At 36.8% G+C, this 18,329-nt stretch overlaps 1 protein-coding gene across 3 annotated transcripts in view; it reads left to right on the top strand.

Moving 5' to 3' along the window:
• LOC101345294 (BTB/POZ domain-containing protein 9) overlaps positions 1-18,329 on the top strand; it is a 386,665-nt gene that overhangs the window by 239,422 nt on the left and 128,914 nt on the right. The window lies entirely within an intron of this gene.

The raw sequence follows: 18,329 nt of genomic DNA, 5'->3' as shown, positions 1-18,329 counted from the left end.
TCTTTGGGATAGATTCTTAGAAGAGGCATTGCATGGTTGAAGGGTAAATGTACATATAATTTTGCTAGACATTGTCAAATTCACCTCCATAGATACTGTACTATTTTTTATTCCCCCTGGCAATGTATGTGGCAGTGTTGCCACAGCCTTGCCAATGGACCATATTGTCAAACTTCTTGATTTTTGCCAGAGCGATAGGTGAGAAATGGTATCTCAGTGTAGTTTTAACTCCATTTATTTTATTATGAGAGAAGTTGAGCATCTTTTCATATATTTAAGATCCATTTGCATTTCTTTTTTCCTTTTTGGATAGCTATTCTTGTTATGAGTTTTCTAATATGGCTTTAGTAACACTTGGTGGCGCAGTAAACACTTTGTAACACTGATGTTAGAATGTGGCTTTCCTACCATTTATTCGCTATTAGCAAAACCTCACCAGAAGCCAGGCTGGCAAGGGGAGTCTGGGAAATGTAGTTTGCAATGCTTTAGCCTCCAAAATACAGTACAGAGCAGGGGAAGGGATGGAGCTGAAAGCAGACAGACAGGCAATGTAAATGGGCTCCTGCCATCAGGAAACTTATCATCTGATTCAAAGTAGCTGGGTGAGCACAACAGCAAGGTGTGGAAATACGTGGAATGGAGAGCAACACACAAAGGCACAAGCAGACTGTGCAGAAAGATTAAATGTTTAGTTGGGCTGTGAAGGCCTCGTGAAGGATAGTGTTTTGAGCTGGACCGTGAAGAGTTCAGTAAATAACTACAGAGCATCACAGTAGTGCTAATTTACATAGCAACAAAAACGGATAGCACTTGCTCTCCTAGGAGGAGCTGGAGGCAGGAAATAGAAATAGGTGGTCTGTGGCTACTATTGTCATTTAAAAGTATTTTGAAATTTTGACAGTGTGTTTAGAATTCAGTAAAATTCCTGGGAAAATAAACAGCAGGAAATCCGAGTTGTGAAGAACTTCAGGCATCCACTGGAAAAAAACAAACAAAAAAATTAGGGATATAATATGACTTCTGTGCTTGGCAACTGTGTTTAAAATATCAGTGTCCTCTGAAGTAGAAACAGAAATTTGGGAGTCAGGGAGTTCACTAAGGAATGCAGGAGTTAGAATGTGGCAAAGAAGCAAGCTTGCTGGCTTGGCAGAGGGGCACTGAAGGCCTTAGGTGAGTCGGGACTTGTCTAGACCAGGAGACTATGCTCTTCCCAGACCTATTTCTCTAACCAGTTATTAAGGCGGGTTCTAATTGTCAGTGATGCTTAGCTTCTTTGTCTACTGTAAATTACTTGGCATTAAGCAGACATTTATTAAGAGGCTGCCAAGTGTATCTTAGGCACTGGGGATGGAAAGATACACAGGTGTAGTTTCTGCCTTGGAGAATGGTACGGGCTAATGGAGGAGAAAGACGTTTAAAACAGAAAGTGACAATACAGTAAAATAAGTTGTGCATTGGAGGATTTCAGCAGATGCAGTAGGAACACTGGAACAGGGGTGCCTAACCTGAGTTGGGGAAATGGTATCAGGGAGGACCTCCCAGTGGAGGTGAAAATGAGTCAGTCCTTAAGGAAGGGGAAGAAGGTGGAAGGTCAGAGGAGAATCATGCAAAATGATCAGCATCTGACCCACTTCAAAGCCAGAGCCCCTTTCAGTGGACCATGTTGCATCTGGTGGAGGGATTAGAGTAGGAGATATGATTATTTGTAGTCTCTTGTTCTTTTCTTTCTTCTGCCCCTGGAGAAGATGTAGCTTTATTTTCCAACAAGATCTTGAGGGATTTTTAAAAAATTAAAATAAAGACATCACAATAATGCATATATGAATATAGCACAGTTAGTATTTGTTTGGCTCCTACGCAAGGGTCCCCCTGTCCTCAAACAAGAATGGGCTGCAGTTCTATGTGGAGGGTACAAAGTGGGCGAGGTTAGAAAGTGATTTCACAATCATTTAGGATTCTCGGTTTAGTGTAACGTTAGTTGTGTGCATTTAAGTTTCATTATCCTTTATGCCTTTTTTAATTTCTTTGAGAGCTTTACTGAAAAAGTTTTTACTACTCTCAATAGTGCATCCCTACATTTTACACGACTGATTTAATTTTTAAACCCTACTTATATGTCCCTCCATTATAGCAGGGATATATAGATAGAGTTGTGAGTGTGTGTATGTGTGTCCAGGTAAATGTGCACAACTTATTTTTAAACTGGACGTTGTGGAGTATACGGGTAGTTCCAGACTTACGATGGGGTTCCATTCACATGGCTCCGTGGTGTGAATGATATTCTAATGGTCAAGATGAAGTAAATTTCAATTTTGTTGGCCTAGTCCCTAATCTAGTGGTAAGTTGGTTCTACATAAGTTGAATACCTCTTTTTTTTAAATTTTTTTTAGTTTTCTTTATTATTGCCTTTTATTATCAAGTGTTTTTTAAATCCAATCTTTATTTGTCTTTGGGGGTTAGAAATATTTCATATGAACTTACAGATATGATGACATCAGCAAATTACACGCTGCAGCCTTGCATGTAGTACATATTACTAACGGTAAGATGTACCAAAAAAAAAAGACGGTCATAAGGGCAGTTCATCATAACTTGAATGCGTTGTAAGTCAGGGACTACCTGTATCTCCAAGATTATATGACAATAGTGCTTTCTCACAAACCGTGGTTCTGCCTAAAACTGGCATTATGAATAGCCAGCTTTTAAATGGGCAAAATGTTTCTGTGGCACTCACTATGGAGAGAGATTCTGATGGTCAAGATGAAGTAAATTTCAATTTTGTTAGCCTAGTCCCTAATCTAGTACCCCAAAACCTGGTAGATAATTTTTTAATTTAATATTTTGAGTAAGTATTATATTCACATGATTCAAGCACATATATATACATATATGGAGAGACAAAGAGATGAATAGATATGTAGATATAAGTATAATGGATATATAATGTAACTACTGTCATTGGTTCTGTGTATATCCTTGAAGAGTTTGATTTATCCATATACAATCAAATACAAGTATGTATTCTTATGTCCTCCTCTTTAATTTAAAAGGTAGCACATATTCACATGATCTCTCTTTTTTCAGTTAACAATGTTTCTTGGAGATCTTTTTTATCAGTACATATATATATAGAGAGAGTTTTCTCATTTCTTTTCTTCATTTGTGCAGTATTCCATTGAATGGAGGTGCCATAACTTATTTAACCAATTCCTTTCGAGAGACATGTAGGTGTTTCCAGTATTTTATTATAAACTACAATTATGCAGTGACCCACTGGTTAAATAGTGAGATTTAATCAGAGGTAGTTCCAGTAAAGCCTAAAACAAACAAAAATAACCATTATGATCCCCAGAGCCAGCTACATAATTTTCAGGACCCAGTGCAAAATGAAAATGAGAGACTTCTTATTCAAAAAGTAGGAGGAAAGTGTCATTAAAAGTATTAATTAGAAAAAGTTTTCCTTTTTTCTGTGGTCTCTCTTGATTTCATGGTGTTTTTTATTTGCTATTTAGTGTCATTCTAAGTAAAGAAAAATTAACATTTTAAATTATTGGCATGAATTTTACCATTCTTCTTTATATTGTGCAATGGCAGTTTTTAAATGCAAACATAAGAGCATTTATCTCATATGCAGAACCACCAAAATTATACAATTAATATTTTATAGCTCATACATGCATATGTATTTAGTTCTTATCAAAGCAGTGGAAACACTGCACAAAACTAACTACGTTTGAAGCAAGTTCTGTTTCTAACGGGAAACAGTGCCTGCTTACTCAGCTGTAGATATAACACATTCCCTTGTACTTGCTTTGAGTTTCGTTCACCTGCCTTGCATTCTGTATTCTCTGGAATTCTGTGCTTATGGAGCATCTATTGAATGCTATGTGTAAATTGGATCGGCAAGGAAGGACGGACTTGCATATTGCCTCTGCCCACAGCTTTGATCCGTTGTCAGCAGAGCATTTGACATTGCTCTAGAAGTTCTAGGGGTGGTGGGGGGACAAGGAAATAGGTATGGTAAGTATTGGGGAAAGAGAACCAAATATCGTTATTTGCAGATGTGATAGGATGGTATACCCAAATGAACTGAAAAATTATTAGAACTAACAAGAGCTCTAAGGAAGGTAACCAGATACAACAATATATACAGAAATCCATGGTTTTCTCAGATACCCACAATAACCAGTAAGCATATCTAATAGGGAAAAAAATTCCATTCATAATAATAATAAAAATTATAAAATACATAGTTAGAATCCATGAGCCACACTTCTAGTTTGTATCCAGGCCATCTGTAGCCATATTACCAAGGCTCACCCATCCCTGGACCACCTTATGCCACTAGGGATGGGATAAGGGTCAGGAACAAAGTGGGAGGCAGAAGGATAATATGAGCTCACAAATAGCATGAAAAATAAGGTGCGTGTGCCAGGGAGATCTGCTGGAATTTTTTAATTTTTTTTTTTTTTTCATAAGCAACAAATAAGTAGCTAGGAATAAAGTTGAGAAATCCATAGGTTCAAATGTAAAAAAAAAAACTATAAATCCTTAAGAAGCACTGAATATTGGAAAGACATATTCCTGAATGGAAAGCTTAATACACTAAAGATGTTAGTTCTTGTCTTGATGTCAGATTTAATGCAGGACTACTCAGAATCTCAGTTGCATTTTTTTTTTTTAAGAAAAAACTTTGACTACATTATTTTAAAAATTTTCCAGGAGAGTAGATAATTGGAAACTCCCCACCCTTCCAAAAGAAATGGAAAAAAAAGAAGTAATGAAATGAGGGATTATTACTACTAGATATTAAAATTAGTACTACGTACTAAAGTAGTATGGTATTAATGTAAGAATAACCTAGTAGATAGGTTAAGCAATCATCAAAACGCTAAATTAGATCCCAGTATAGTAAGAATAAGGAGCCCTGGTTGTGCAGTGGTTAAGTACTCTGTTGCAGACCAAAAGATCAGTGGTTCAAACTCACCAGCCACTCCATGGGAGAAAGATATGGCAGTCTGCTTCCATAAAGATTATAGCCTTGGAAACCCTATGGGGCAATTCTACTCTGTCCGATAGAGTTGCTATGAGTCGGAATCGACTCAATGGCAATAGTATATATGTAAGAACATAGTGCAAGATAAAGATGACATTTCATATCAGTTGAGAATGGAAGGGTAATACAACAGATGATGCTGAGATGGTTGACAATTGAAAACAATTACCTGAGATTTTTGTCTTCATACGATATGCCAAAATATTTTTCAGTTAAAGAGTTAAATTTTGCAATGTTACTCCAAAAGAACGGTGTTTTGTTAGTTGTAGTTGAATGGGCTCCCACTCATGAAGATTTTATGTGTAACAGAATGAAACACTATTACCTATTCCTGACCATCCTCACAATTGTTGATATGTTTGAGCCCATTGTTGCAGCTATCGTGTCAACCCATCTCATGGAGGGTTTCCCTCCTTCTTGATAACCAAACATGATGTCCTTTTTTAGGAGTTGGTTTTTCCTGGTGATGTATCCAGAGTAGCCAGCTGAAGTCTTGGTATTTGAATTGTAGTGTTGGAGAAGAATATTGAATATACCATGGACTGCCAGAAGAATGAACAAATCAGTGTTAAAGGAAGTACAGCCAGAATGCTCCTTAGAAAAGAACTATAGGGGACTATTAATAAGTGTTTATCCGATCTTAAGGTGGAGAACAACTTTTTCAGCATAAAAGCAAAGGCAGAAACCATAAACAGAATTCAAAGGTGTTTGACACACTGGGAAAAAATAATTGCAACATACATGACAATGTTACTGTCTTTAATATATATGAAATACTTGAAAATAAGAAAAACAAAATGAATCCCCAATAGAAAATGTACACAAACAGCAATTTATTAAGAAAGAAGGAGGGAGATAGGGAAGGAAAGAAAGGGAGGGAAGGGAAACATAATAGTTAATAAACTTGAAACTTTAGCCCCGTTAATAATCAAAGAAATGCAAATTGAAGCAATATACTTTCTTGGGCCTCTTTTATTGGCACATATTTTTAATTAAAAATTTTTTATTTACACAAGTGATACAACCATCATTTCTCATCAAATATCAAACAGTATAGAAGTACATACAGTAAAATATTTCTGTATTTTAATTTGCATTAGCTTAGTTATTACTAAAATTGAGTATTTTTTATGTTTCTTGGCCATGTCTATATTTTTTATGATTACGACTTCATGGTCTTTGCCAACTTTTCTTTTAGATTGCTTGTCTTTTTTGTTATTAATGTATAAACCAAAGCCACTGCCGTCGAGTCAGTTCTGACTCAGTGACTCTATAGGACAGAGTAGACCTGCCCCATAGAGTTTCCAGGGCTGTAATTTTTATGGAAATAGACTGCCACATCTTTCTTTCACAGAGCTGCTGGTGTTTTGAACCACCGACCTTTCAGTTAGAGACCGAGTGCTTTAACCATTGCACCACCAGTGCTTCTGTATTATTAGTGTGTAGATTGATGTATAGGTTATGAGTATTATTTCTTTGTCTGTTGTATATATTGCAAATACCTTCTCCTAGACTGTTAGTTACCTTTTAACTTTGTTTATGGTATCTTTGTTGTACAGAAGTTTTAAATTTTAATTTGGTCATATCTGCTAGTGATTTTCTTGTTTCTGGGTTTTGTGACTTGTTTAGAAACTCCCTCCCCAGCCCAAATTTTAAAACTATGTTTCTCTGTAGTAGTTTTTGGTAGTTGGCTGTTGTTCCTTTGCTTTATTGTGTTAACATTTAGATCTTTAATGCATTTAAAATTTATTTTTGTGTTTGTTCTGAGATAGGGGTTTAGTTTCTTCCCCTCCCAGAAAAAAATGTAGCCAATTTTCCTGAAATCCTTAATTAATTATTTCATATGTTCCTTACTGATTTAAGATAGCATATATCATGGAGATATGTGTGTGTGTATTCCATCTTCTTTGTCACATCATTTAAATCACTACAGCTTTATAATCTACTTTGCTGTCTAGTACTGCAAATCCATACTCATATTTACTCTTTTTCTAAAAATTTTTGGCTATTCGTTCAAATTTTCTTTTCCAATGAACTTGAAAATTAGCTTGTCAAGTTTCATTTTTGTTCCCCCTTTACTAGCTGGAAATCCTTTTTTTTCTAAAATTTTTTATTATTTTTTATCGTGTTCTAGGTGAAAGTTTACAGAGCAAATTAGTTTTCCATTTGATAGTTTGTACGTAAAATGTTCCATGACATTGGTTGCATTCCCCTCCATGTGTAAGAACTCTCCTCATTTCTGCCCTGAGTTCCCCATTTCCTTTCATCAGGATTTTCTACCCCTTCCTGTCTTCTCATCTTTGCTTTTGGGCAAGTATTGTCCTTTTGATCTCGTATAATTGATTGATCTAAGGAGCCTGTTCCTCTTGGGTGTTATTGTTTATTTTATGGGCCTATTAATTGGCTGTAAGGTGGTCTCCAGGAATGGCCTCAGTTCAAGGTCAAAAGGCTGTCTTTTAGGGCAGTAGTCTCAGGGGTTCCTGCAGTCTCTGTCAGAGCAGTAAGTCTGGTCTTCTTTGTGAATTTGACTTTTTGTTCTACATTTTTCTCCTGCTCTGTCTGGGATTCTCTGTTGTAATCCCAGTCAAAGCAGTTGGTAGTGGTAGTCAGGCACCATCTTGTTCTTCTGGTCTCAAAGTCGTTTAGGCTGTGGTTCATGTGGTCCCGTTAGTCCTTTGGACTAACTGCTCTCTTGAGTCTTTGGTTTTCTTCACTCTCCTTTGCTCTGGACAGCAAGAGCCCAGTAGTTGTATCTTAGAAGGCCACTTGAAAGCTTTTAAGATCGCAGACGGTACTCACCAAAGTAGCATACAGAACATTGTCTTTATGAATTATGTTGTGCCAATTGACATAGATGTCCCCCTAGTCTATGGTCGTTCACCTTCAAGCCTAGGAACTGTGTCGTGCGAGATGTTTGGTTATGTCTAAGAAGTTTCCATGACTGTGCCCCTTGTGTGCTTTATTGTCTATATTAATATGCATGCAGTACCTACATTTATGTATGTAGAAATATCCACAACCAAACCTATATCTGCAGATGGGTGTGCTCCCGTACTCCCTCCCACACCTCTTTAGCATGTCTATCTACCTATGTATCCATTCATAGATTATTATTTGTTAATACTATTGTTGCAGGATTGTCTGTGTTATAGTAATTACCGTAGTTGCCCTTTATTCTTGTGTTCCTCTCAGCGTCTTCCTTTGCTGTGGTCATGTTGTGCTGACTTCCCCCGTATTGTGTATTGCCTTTCCCTTCACCAGTATTAACATATGTCTTCTACCTAGTTAGTAATTTTCCCCTCTGTCCCTCCCATCCCTGGTAACCATCAAAGAATGTTTTTTGTTTTTTCTGCATGTAAACATTTTCTTGTTTTTTTTTATAATAGTGGTTTCATATAATATTTGCCTTTTTGTGGTTGACTTATTTCACCCAACATAATGTCCTCCAAATTCATCCATGTTGTGAGATGTTTTGCGGATTCGTCGTTATTCTTTATCATTGCATAGTGTTCCATTGTACAAAGTTTGTTTATCCATTCCTCCATTGATGGGCATTTATTTAGGCTGTTTCTGTCTTTTTGCTATTGTGAATAATGCTGCAATGAATATGGGTGTGCATATGTCTGTTTGTGTCACACTCTTATTTTTTTTAGGGTATACACCTAGAAGTGGGATTGCTGGATCATATGGTATTTCTAGTTCTAGTTTTTTAAGGAAGCGCCATACCGTTTTCCACAGTGGTGTACCATTTTACATTCCCACCAGCAGTATATAAGAGTTCCAATCTCCTCACAATCTCACCAACATTTGTTGTTATCTATTTTTTTGATTAGTGTCATTATTGTCAGGGTGAGATGGTATCTCATTGTAGTTTTGATTTCCATCTCTTTAATGGCTAATAATTGCGAGCATTTCTTCATGTGTTTGTTTTCCACCTGAATATCTTCTTTGGTGAAGTGTCTTGGCATATCCTTTGCCTATTTTTTAATTGGATTGTTTGTCTTTTTGTTGTTGAGGTGTTGAAGTTTCAAATTTACGTTGGTATTGCATTTATCTATAGATCACTTTGGATAGTATTGACATTTTCACAATGTTTAGTCTTCCTATCAATGAGCATGGTATCTTTTTCCATTTATATAAGTTTCTTTTGGTTTCTTGTAATAGTGTCTTATACTTTTCTTTGCATAGGTCTTTTACGTCCCTGGTTAGATTTTATTCCTAAGTATTTTATCTTTTGGGAGGCTGTTGTGAATGGCATTGTTTTTCTGATTTCCTTTTTGAAGTTCTGTTTGTTGGTGTAGAGGAGTCCAGCTGATTTTGGGGTGTTGATCTTGTATCCTACTACTTTGCTGAATCCTTCTATTAGTTCTGGTAGCTTTCTTGTGGAGTCTTTGGGATTTTCTATGTATAAGATCATATCATATGCAAATAGGGATAGTTTTACTTCTTCCTTATCAATTTGAATGCCCTTTATTTCCTTTTCTTGTCTAATTGCTCTTGCTAGGGCTTCCAGTACAATGTTGAATAAGAATGGTGATAAAGGGCATCCTTGTCTGGTTCCCATTCTCATTGGGAATACTTTCAGTCTCTCTCCATTGAGAATAATGTTGGCTATTGGTTTTGTATAAATGCCCTTTATTATGTTGAGGAATTTCCCTTCTATTCCTATTTTGTTGAGAGTTTTTGTCAGGAATGTGTGTTGGACTTTATCAACTGCCTTTTCTGCATCAATTGAGATGATCATGATTCTTTTGTTTTATTTATGTGGTGGATTACACTGATTGTATTTCTAATGTTGAACCATCCTGGCATATCTGGTATGAATCCCATTTGGTCATGTTGTATTATTTTTCCGATATGCTGTTGAATTCTATTGGCTAGAGTTTTGTGGAGGATTTTTGCATCAATATTCATGAGGGATATTGGGCTATAATTTTCTTTTTTAATGATGTCTTTGCCTGGCTTTGGTATCAGGGTTATGCTGGCTTCATAGAATGAATTTGGGAGTATTCCTTCCTTTTCTATGCTCTAAAATAGTTTGAGTAGTATTGGTGTGAGCTCTTCTCTGAATGTTTGGTAGAATTCTCCAGTGAAGCCATCTAGGTGAGGGCTTTTTTTTTCTTTTTTTTTTTTCCGATTACCTCTTTGATCTCTTCTTTTGTTCTGGATCTGTTCAGTGTTTCTACCTCAGTTTATGTTAGTTTAGGTAAGTAGTGCATTTCTAGAAGTTTGTCCATTTTCTCTCGGTTTTCAAATTTGTTGGAATACAACTTTTCATAGTATTCTCTTATGATCCTTTTTATTGCAGTTAGTTCTGTTGTAATTTCACCCATCTCATTTCTTATTTGGGTTATTCTTCTCATGCTTTTCTTTTGTCAGTTTGGCCAGTGATTTGTTGATTTTATTGATCCTTTCAAGGAACCAACTTCTGGTCCTGTTGATTCTTTCTATTGTTTTTCTGTTCTCTGTTTCGTTTACTTCTGCTCTAATCTTTATTATTTCCTTTCTTCTGGTGACTGGGATTCTTTTGCTGCTCTCTTTCTATTTGTTTGAATTGTAGGGTTAATATTTTGATTTGACTGTTTCTTCTTTTTTGGTGTGTGCATGTGTTGCTGTAAATTGACCTCTCTGCAGTGCTTTTGCTGTGCCCCAAAGGTTTTGGTATGTTTTCACCCCTCATTTGATTCTAGAAACTTTTTTATTTCATTTTTGATTTCTTCTGTTACCCAGTAGTTTTTAAGCAAGGTGTTATTCAGTTTCCATGTATTTGATCTTTTTTTCCTTGCTCTTCCTGTTATTGATTTCTGCTTTTATAGTGTTGTGATAAGAGAAAATGCTTTGTATTATTTTGATGTTTTGGATTTTATTGAGGCTTGCTTTGTGGCCTAAAATGTGGTCTCTTCTGGAGAATGATCCATGTGCATTGGAATACAATGTATACTTTGCTGCTGTTGGGTGGAGTGTTCTGTATGTGTCTGTGAGGTCAAGTTGGTTGATTGTGGCGTTTAGACCTTCTGTATCTGTTTTTGAGTTTCTTTCTGGTCGTTCTGTCCTTCTCCGAAAGTTGTGCGTTGAAGTCTCCTGCTATTATTGTGGAACTGTCTGTTTCTCTTTTCAATGCTTTAGAGTTTGTTTTATGTATTTTGGAACCCTGTCATTGGATTCATATGTATTTATTATGCTTATGTCCTCTTGATGGATTGACAACCCTTTAATCATTATATAATATCCTTCCTTATCTTTTACGGTAGGTTTTGCCTTAAAGTCTGTTTTATCAGAGGATAATAATTACTACTTATGCTCTTTTTTGGTTTTTGTTTGCTTAATATATTTTTTTATATCTTTTGAGTTTTATTTTGTGTCTTTGTGTCTAAGGTGTATCTCTTGTAGACAGCATATTGATGGTTTTTTTTTTGTGGTGTTGATTGTTTCCATGTTCTACTTAATTTTCTGTGCAGAGTGTTTTTTGATTGTGGATTTTCTTTTAATTTCTTTTGTTGTTGATTTTGTGCTTACTGAGTCTTTATGTTTTTCTTCTTTTTTATTTTGATGAGTAGGTTTAACTTCATGGTTACCTTGAAATTTACCTTTATCTTCTTAAGTTTAAAGCAGTCTTTTATTTCTTGATGTCAAGTTTTATTTTAAAATACTGCTGGCAAAGATGTTTTGAATGAGAATACTTAAGAATGGTGAGTCTGTCAGGAAATGGGCATTCTCACACTCTCCTGTGAGGCATGAATGGTACACATTTTCTAGAAGACAGCTTGGCAATATGTATTAAAAAGTCTTAACAATACGCATTAATCTACTATTTCTACATTTAGTAACTTATCTTAGGGAACTATTGAGACAGAAATAACATTTTTTTTCTACACAGATATTCAGCACAGTGTTTTTTATAATAGCAATAAATAGGGAAGGACTGCAAGTGTCCAACAATAAGAGTATAATGAAGTAAATTACAGCACATTCACACATTAAAATATCTTTGTAGTTATTATAATATAGGGAAATTCCCATAACATAATGTAAAATAGAAGAAGTTGAATACCATCTCTTTAGCCAGATTGATCCCAATTTTTAAAAAAATAATATATGTGTTTATATATGTGCATAAAAAAGACTATAAGGAAGAACATCAAAAAATGTTAATAGAGGCTTTCTGGGTGGTAGGGCTACAGGTGATTTTAATTATATTTCTCATTTTACATATATTCTTAAGTGAACATATGTTCTATAGTCAGAAAAAGATTGTTTCTTTTTCAAATCAAGCTGTTTCCACATTGTCTGTCCTGAGTGAGAGATGAGGAAGAGTGGGTAAGGCCAATACTCTTGCCCCCTGTGTACCTCAGCACCCATGTGCTCCCAAGTAGAGCCTACTACATTAAGAAAAGTTCTGCTTCTGGGTTATGTGGGGTAATTTCCTTAGCTGGTGATTCCATTGAGGAAACCAAGAACCCTTGAGAATCTGGATGAAAGATTCCACACCAAAAAAAGAATATATAACCTACGATTCTATTCATATATTAATGCAAACCAATTTATAGTGACAGAAAGCAGATCCATTGTTGTCAGGGCCTGGGGAATTACAAAGGAGCATGAAGAAACTTTTTGGGATGATAGAAAAGTTTGTTATCTTGATTGTGGTGATAGTTTCATAAGTATGTACATATATCAAAATTCATCAAACCATACACTTTAAATATATGCAATTTATTATGTATCAGTTATATCTCAAGAAGATGTTAAAAAATGGAGGAAGATGACTAGAAGGAAAGATTCTAGTAACCTTTGGACATTGCAGTATTATTTATTAAAATAGTGATTTGGGGGCTATGCTTTTGTGAATCAAATAAAGCCTTTAGGATTTGGAGGTTGTTGAAGCAGACTGGTATATAAGATGTTTGGGGAGAGGGCCTCTGACTCTGATGGCCTCTTCCTGCCTCGTGATCCAGTGTAACAGGGCGTAGGTGCATCACTGATTTGTGTAAAATTAAGTGATTGTATGATAGTGGATGCCTGGTAGGTGAGTCCGTCTGGGGTGGAGCAGTCTTTTTGAGTTTATTGACTCGTTAATATTGTGAAGATGGGTATGTTTCTTTTATAGCTGCATTGGATACTTAATCTTCTTAAAGACAGGAATCAGTACAGTCCTACGAGAGAGATGTACTTAAAAATCACAACATTACCTGTGGTAAAATTATCATAAAAACTAGCTAGTGGTCAAGCAGGGGATTACTTCAGTTCTGCTCCCATAATGACAGGAAATGGTCATCAGTGAAGTTGTTTTCCGTAAAGCTGTGATGAAATCAACTAAAATGGTAATAAAGTGGAGTGTAAAATTGAGAGACTCAAGTGAGATGTAAAAATGCAGAAGGTGTTAGCATGTTCGAATTGTAATCTTCAGGTAATGATTCTGTAAAATTTCAAATATGAATTGATTGAGTACTCAGTTCAGAACTGTCAGCAGTCAGCAAGGACCCCTGGCTGTGGGGAAAGCAAAGGATGTGGAGCCCCCTTCCCACCACCCCCAGACTGGGCAGCTACTGTTTTGCCTAATGGTCAGAGGAGCTAGAAGGCAGAGAAACGGTCTTTGGTGGCAAATTGCAATTCAGGAAAGGCCTCAGAGCCTTATTTCCTTCCTTCTTGCTCAAAACCAGGAACCAGTCACCCTAGGAGCATTATCATACTTTGTTCAAGTGATCCTTTGATGAATTAATTTCCGGAAATGCCTGTTATAAAAAATTGGAAGCACACCTCAATAAAACCTCAGTGAGCTGTGGAAGCATACTAAAATATACATGATGAGAGATATTTTTATATAATGGAAATAACTTTTATATTGACATTATGTTCCAAATGACAGATCTGTCCCCTGCTTGCCACCACTGCTGCTATCACCCTAGTGCAAGCCACCACCATCTCTCCTGTACTGCTCTCATACCAGTCTCCTCACATCCTCTCTAGCCCTTCTAATTGTTCTCTACACTCCAGCCAGAGTCATCTTGTCAGAACACTTTTTTGTTCAGAATCACTCTGAGGCTCAAAGACACTCAGAGGCTTTTTTTCTTTAATCCACTGAAGTGACAGATGTTCAGAAGATGACCCATACTAGTACTCCTAAGATAATTACTACTTGGAAATGATGTATTTTCTAAATAGTTATTGGATTTCATTGGCCAATATTTATTTTAGAATTTGTGCTCCTGTTTTCTTAAATAAAATGGGCCTATAACTTTCTATCTCTAAGTCATCTTATAGCCAAAGTTATATTAAAATTACTTGAGCAGCTTTCCTTCTTCTTCTGTTTTCTGGATCACAATATAATAAGATGTAAATTAACTATTCTTTGAATGAAATGGTCCTTGGGATTCTTTTCTAACTATAAACTTGATGATTTGATGAATTATCATTGCTGTGGGTTTCTTGCCAGTGCTTCACTGGTTGCGTGGATTAGCTAAACAAATTAACATATATCCAAGACCTTGATGATCTTAGAGGGGGTTAACCTAATTTGAGCGTAAAATGATGTGTTTTCTCTTGTATGCCCATTGACAGCTGTAAACAAAAGTTCCATACTCAGCTGGGGTACTGTTTACATTTGTTTTATTCACTTTTAGCCAGCCACAAAAATTTTGGTGTATAAGTTGTGTCTAATAGAATATAAATGGGCATTGCCTTCCTGGCCTTACCTCCAACCCCACTGATTTCTTGAACTTCTCCTTTCCTTCCCCATAGAAATATATGCCTACTTCATCTCTTCTTTCTTGCTGTACCTTCTCCGTCCTGTCTGATTTTTATGACTCTAGAGGAAAACTTGGTTTTCCAAACCTAAGGACAAGGAAATTGCCAGGTGGGGTGGGTGTGGAGCACAACATCGGAATGGTGGGCAAATTTGGCAGATGATGAGAAAAAAAAAGATTATGCTGGTAAGTAATTTCATGACCAGAAGATTTTGGGGTAGACACATGATATTGGTGTTGACACGTAGTGGCTTTGGAGAACTCGGGTGGTGCACACCCAGTCTTGTTAACTCCTTTGATAAGTTCTGAATCATGATTCTTTTAATTTCAATCTCAGAGCCAGAAAATCAGAACAGGGGACATTGCTATTCAAACATCTCCCATTCTTCTTAGTACAGTAAAACCTGCAAAAGCCAGAACATGTGTGAGGTGGAAACCTGTCAGAGAAGGAAAACTCAAATATTTTGTTCTAAAATGAGCAGTTATGCACCCTGTCAAGGGCAGAAAACTTGTGCGACCTGGAAAAACAAAGCAGTCTCATTGAATTTCGACTCTCACAGGTTTCACTTTTAAAAAATAGTAATTTTCATATCGTGTTATTTTTATTTTTTCAATTGGCTCAGGACACGGTACACACAAAGCAGATTATTCATCCGACAAGTAAACTATCTGGCATGCACAGTCTACATAATGGCCATAAAGCTAAAATCCAGAGACTGACAAACAAGATATAAAAGCTAAAAGGCATCGTTTCATGTGGTGGTAGATAGGTTATAATAATTTTATGTTGCAGTCTTTTACATATGCAACATTTTGTATAATAAACAATTAACTGCCTGCTTTTGACATTTGAAAGTTAATGTGAAGAGAGTTATAAAACAGACACTGTAAACATTACTTCCCAAAGTGAAGTGGTAAATGGCTGTCGCCCTCCAGGAGGGTGAGACCTAATTATTCCTCGCAGTGCACTCTGTACCTTTTTACTACCTGTTTGTGTTTCATTGTCTTTGATAAACAAGATAATTGATATAAATGATTGTGAGCCTATAAAATGGTTCCCCAATTGCACATCTTCATGCTGGAGGTATAATTTTCCTTATGGCACATTACTGTTAATCATTAAATGGGTAGGTTGGTTAATCTGCCTTCCACAAGAAGACATTAGGTGAGTCACCCTTATCAGAGCTGACAAAAACATTGTGTGTAACTAGGACACAGGAAGAAATGACTAATGGTCACACTAATGAGCAAGAGCAAGTGGATTTTTAAACGGGAGGTTTTGAGCTGGAAATGCAAGAAAAGGATTTTGATGATAAAGTGGAGATGCACTCCTCTTCAGGAAGAGGACAGTGGCAGTGTGTTCTGGAAAGGGGGGTCTTGCCATGCTCGGCTCTCTCCTCTCCCTCCCCATCCCGAGATCTTATTAGCCAGAATGCTGATTTTGCTGCACTGACTGATTTTACAGGCTGAACATTTTAAACCATGAGGCCCTAATATGCTTCCTTCCTTCTTGTTTGGTAGAAGAGGGCTAGGGGCTTTGCAGAACCCCCGTTTTGTCCCATAAATTAATACTCTGCCACTCACAATCCACTGTCGGAGGGACGAAGCAAGCAGAGGAGTTATGTAAGTTTATACCCGGTCTGGAAGCCCAGAGTGAAATCATTGGCAATCTGCTTTGAAGAACCTGTGTCTCTCTATATAAAGTACAGCACTAAGAATAAATGAAAAAAAGTGCAGGTAAAGAATAGGAGAGAGTATAAAATGGCATATCCATGAGTTCCATCAGGGGGTTGTTGTGCAGTTTATCGTTGAAAGTCATGGTAGTTTAAAAAAGTAGTAATTAATAATCATTACTTGCCGAGGATACGCTAATGTTTAGTTATAAAAACAAATTTAAACACGAGGCAAGGAAAACCATAGTGAAATGAGATTTTTCCCAGGACAGTTCTCGTTGGCAGTGTTGTCACACAGCCTTGCAAAGATCCAGTGTACTAAGGGTTCTTTGCTGTCCAGGTTAATGTCATCTTTTCACCGTATGGATGGGCTGTGTCCCTCCCCCCTCCCACTCTTGAAAGGTTAGCCTTTCTTTAGAATAGTACAGGTTTTTCCAGCAACATCTGTCAGCTTGACAACGAGCGTACCCTAAGGAAATTATGAACATTTGAAGACCATCTAAATACTATAGGGAACCTTTCCTCTCTCTTCCTTCCTCTCCCTTTCTCCCTCCTCTCCCTCCTGCCTTCCCCTCAAGAAGACATTTGCCACTGTCAGTTTCACCGATAAAAGCCCATTTGTGTCTGTGATTTTTTTTTTTTTTTTAAATGTGGTTGATTTGCTGATGCCATTGTGGTAGCTCATGAAGCCCCAAAGCAGTGTGACTATTTTAGAAGGCAGGCTGTGGGCAGACCCCCTTGTTTAATGAAGAGAGACCCCTAGCCACTGTACTGTAAGCACAAAAGGCTTCTTTGGTCTAATGACTCACATGATCTTAATCTGATTCAGTAGGTCAGAAATTGCTGTCCCCAGCAAATATCGACCAGAACTAACTGCTTTCTCTGTTATTCTGAAACTGCCAGCTGCATATTACAGTAGCAGGTGCTAATAGTTTTTGCAGGTCAGTAGAATTGTTATTGGCTCTTCCTTCCCTTGTCTCCTATCCTTTTACAATTAACTAGATAGCTTGTGGGAATAAGTCTCCCATGTTTGTGTAACACCCAGATTTCTGGAATGCTGGCCCCACCTACCTACTCCACATGGGGAAAAATCTGGGTCTTCATGACTGGGGAAGTACCAAGCCTGGGTCTTAGTTTCTTTGAAAATCTCAAAATGCTTTTATAAACGTCATCTAATTTATTCTGTCAATGTTCCTAAGAAGTAAGGAGAAGACAGGATTGTTCTCTTTTTTTCCATGTAGGGAAACTGAGTTCCAGGGAGATTAAATGGCCTGGTCGAGATTGCCTAGTAAACCATTGACAGAACTAAGGTTAATTCTTACGTACCTGCTTCCAACCTACTGCCTTGTCCAGTGGTCATTAGAGCTGAAGGCAGAAAAAGGGAGAGTGAGCATTTTCCCTCCTCAGAATTTAAGTACATAGACATGATGTAAAGAGAACTAAAACTCAGAAATAAGATACTTCTTAAAGGATGGATACAGAAATATTTATAATAAAGTGCCATTTAAAAATACTTGCATCTATTTTTTCATTTCCCAAAGCACTAAGTGTAAACCTTTGAAAGAATAATTAATTGAAAATAGCAGCAAAAGATTCTTTTTAAATTACCTTTTACTGTAGCTTAGACAAGACTTTTTTTATTCACATTCTGTAATTCTATTGAAAAACACAGCATGGTTCTATTTCCTCAAGCTAGATGAACTTTGACCTCCAGAAGGTAGTGTAAATTATATGTTTTGCTGAGTTGTTTTGTTTTTTTCTAGTAACTGTTTTTCTTTAGAAGGGTGAGTGGAGTTGTTCCACATCACTTGGAAGACTCTGGCTGTCAGTCTTTGAAGCTGGGTAGCCAAATTTCCC

Source organism: Trichechus manatus, unplaced genomic scaffold, assembly GCF_000243295.1.
Source record: "Trichechus manatus latirostris isolate Lorelei unplaced genomic scaffold, TriManLat1.0 scaffold00065, whole genome shotgun sequence".
In the NCBI taxonomy this organism is placed as follows: Eukaryota; Metazoa; Chordata; class Mammalia; order Sirenia; family Trichechidae; genus Trichechus; species Trichechus manatus.
This window is presented reverse-complemented; position numbering and strand designations above follow the sequence as displayed.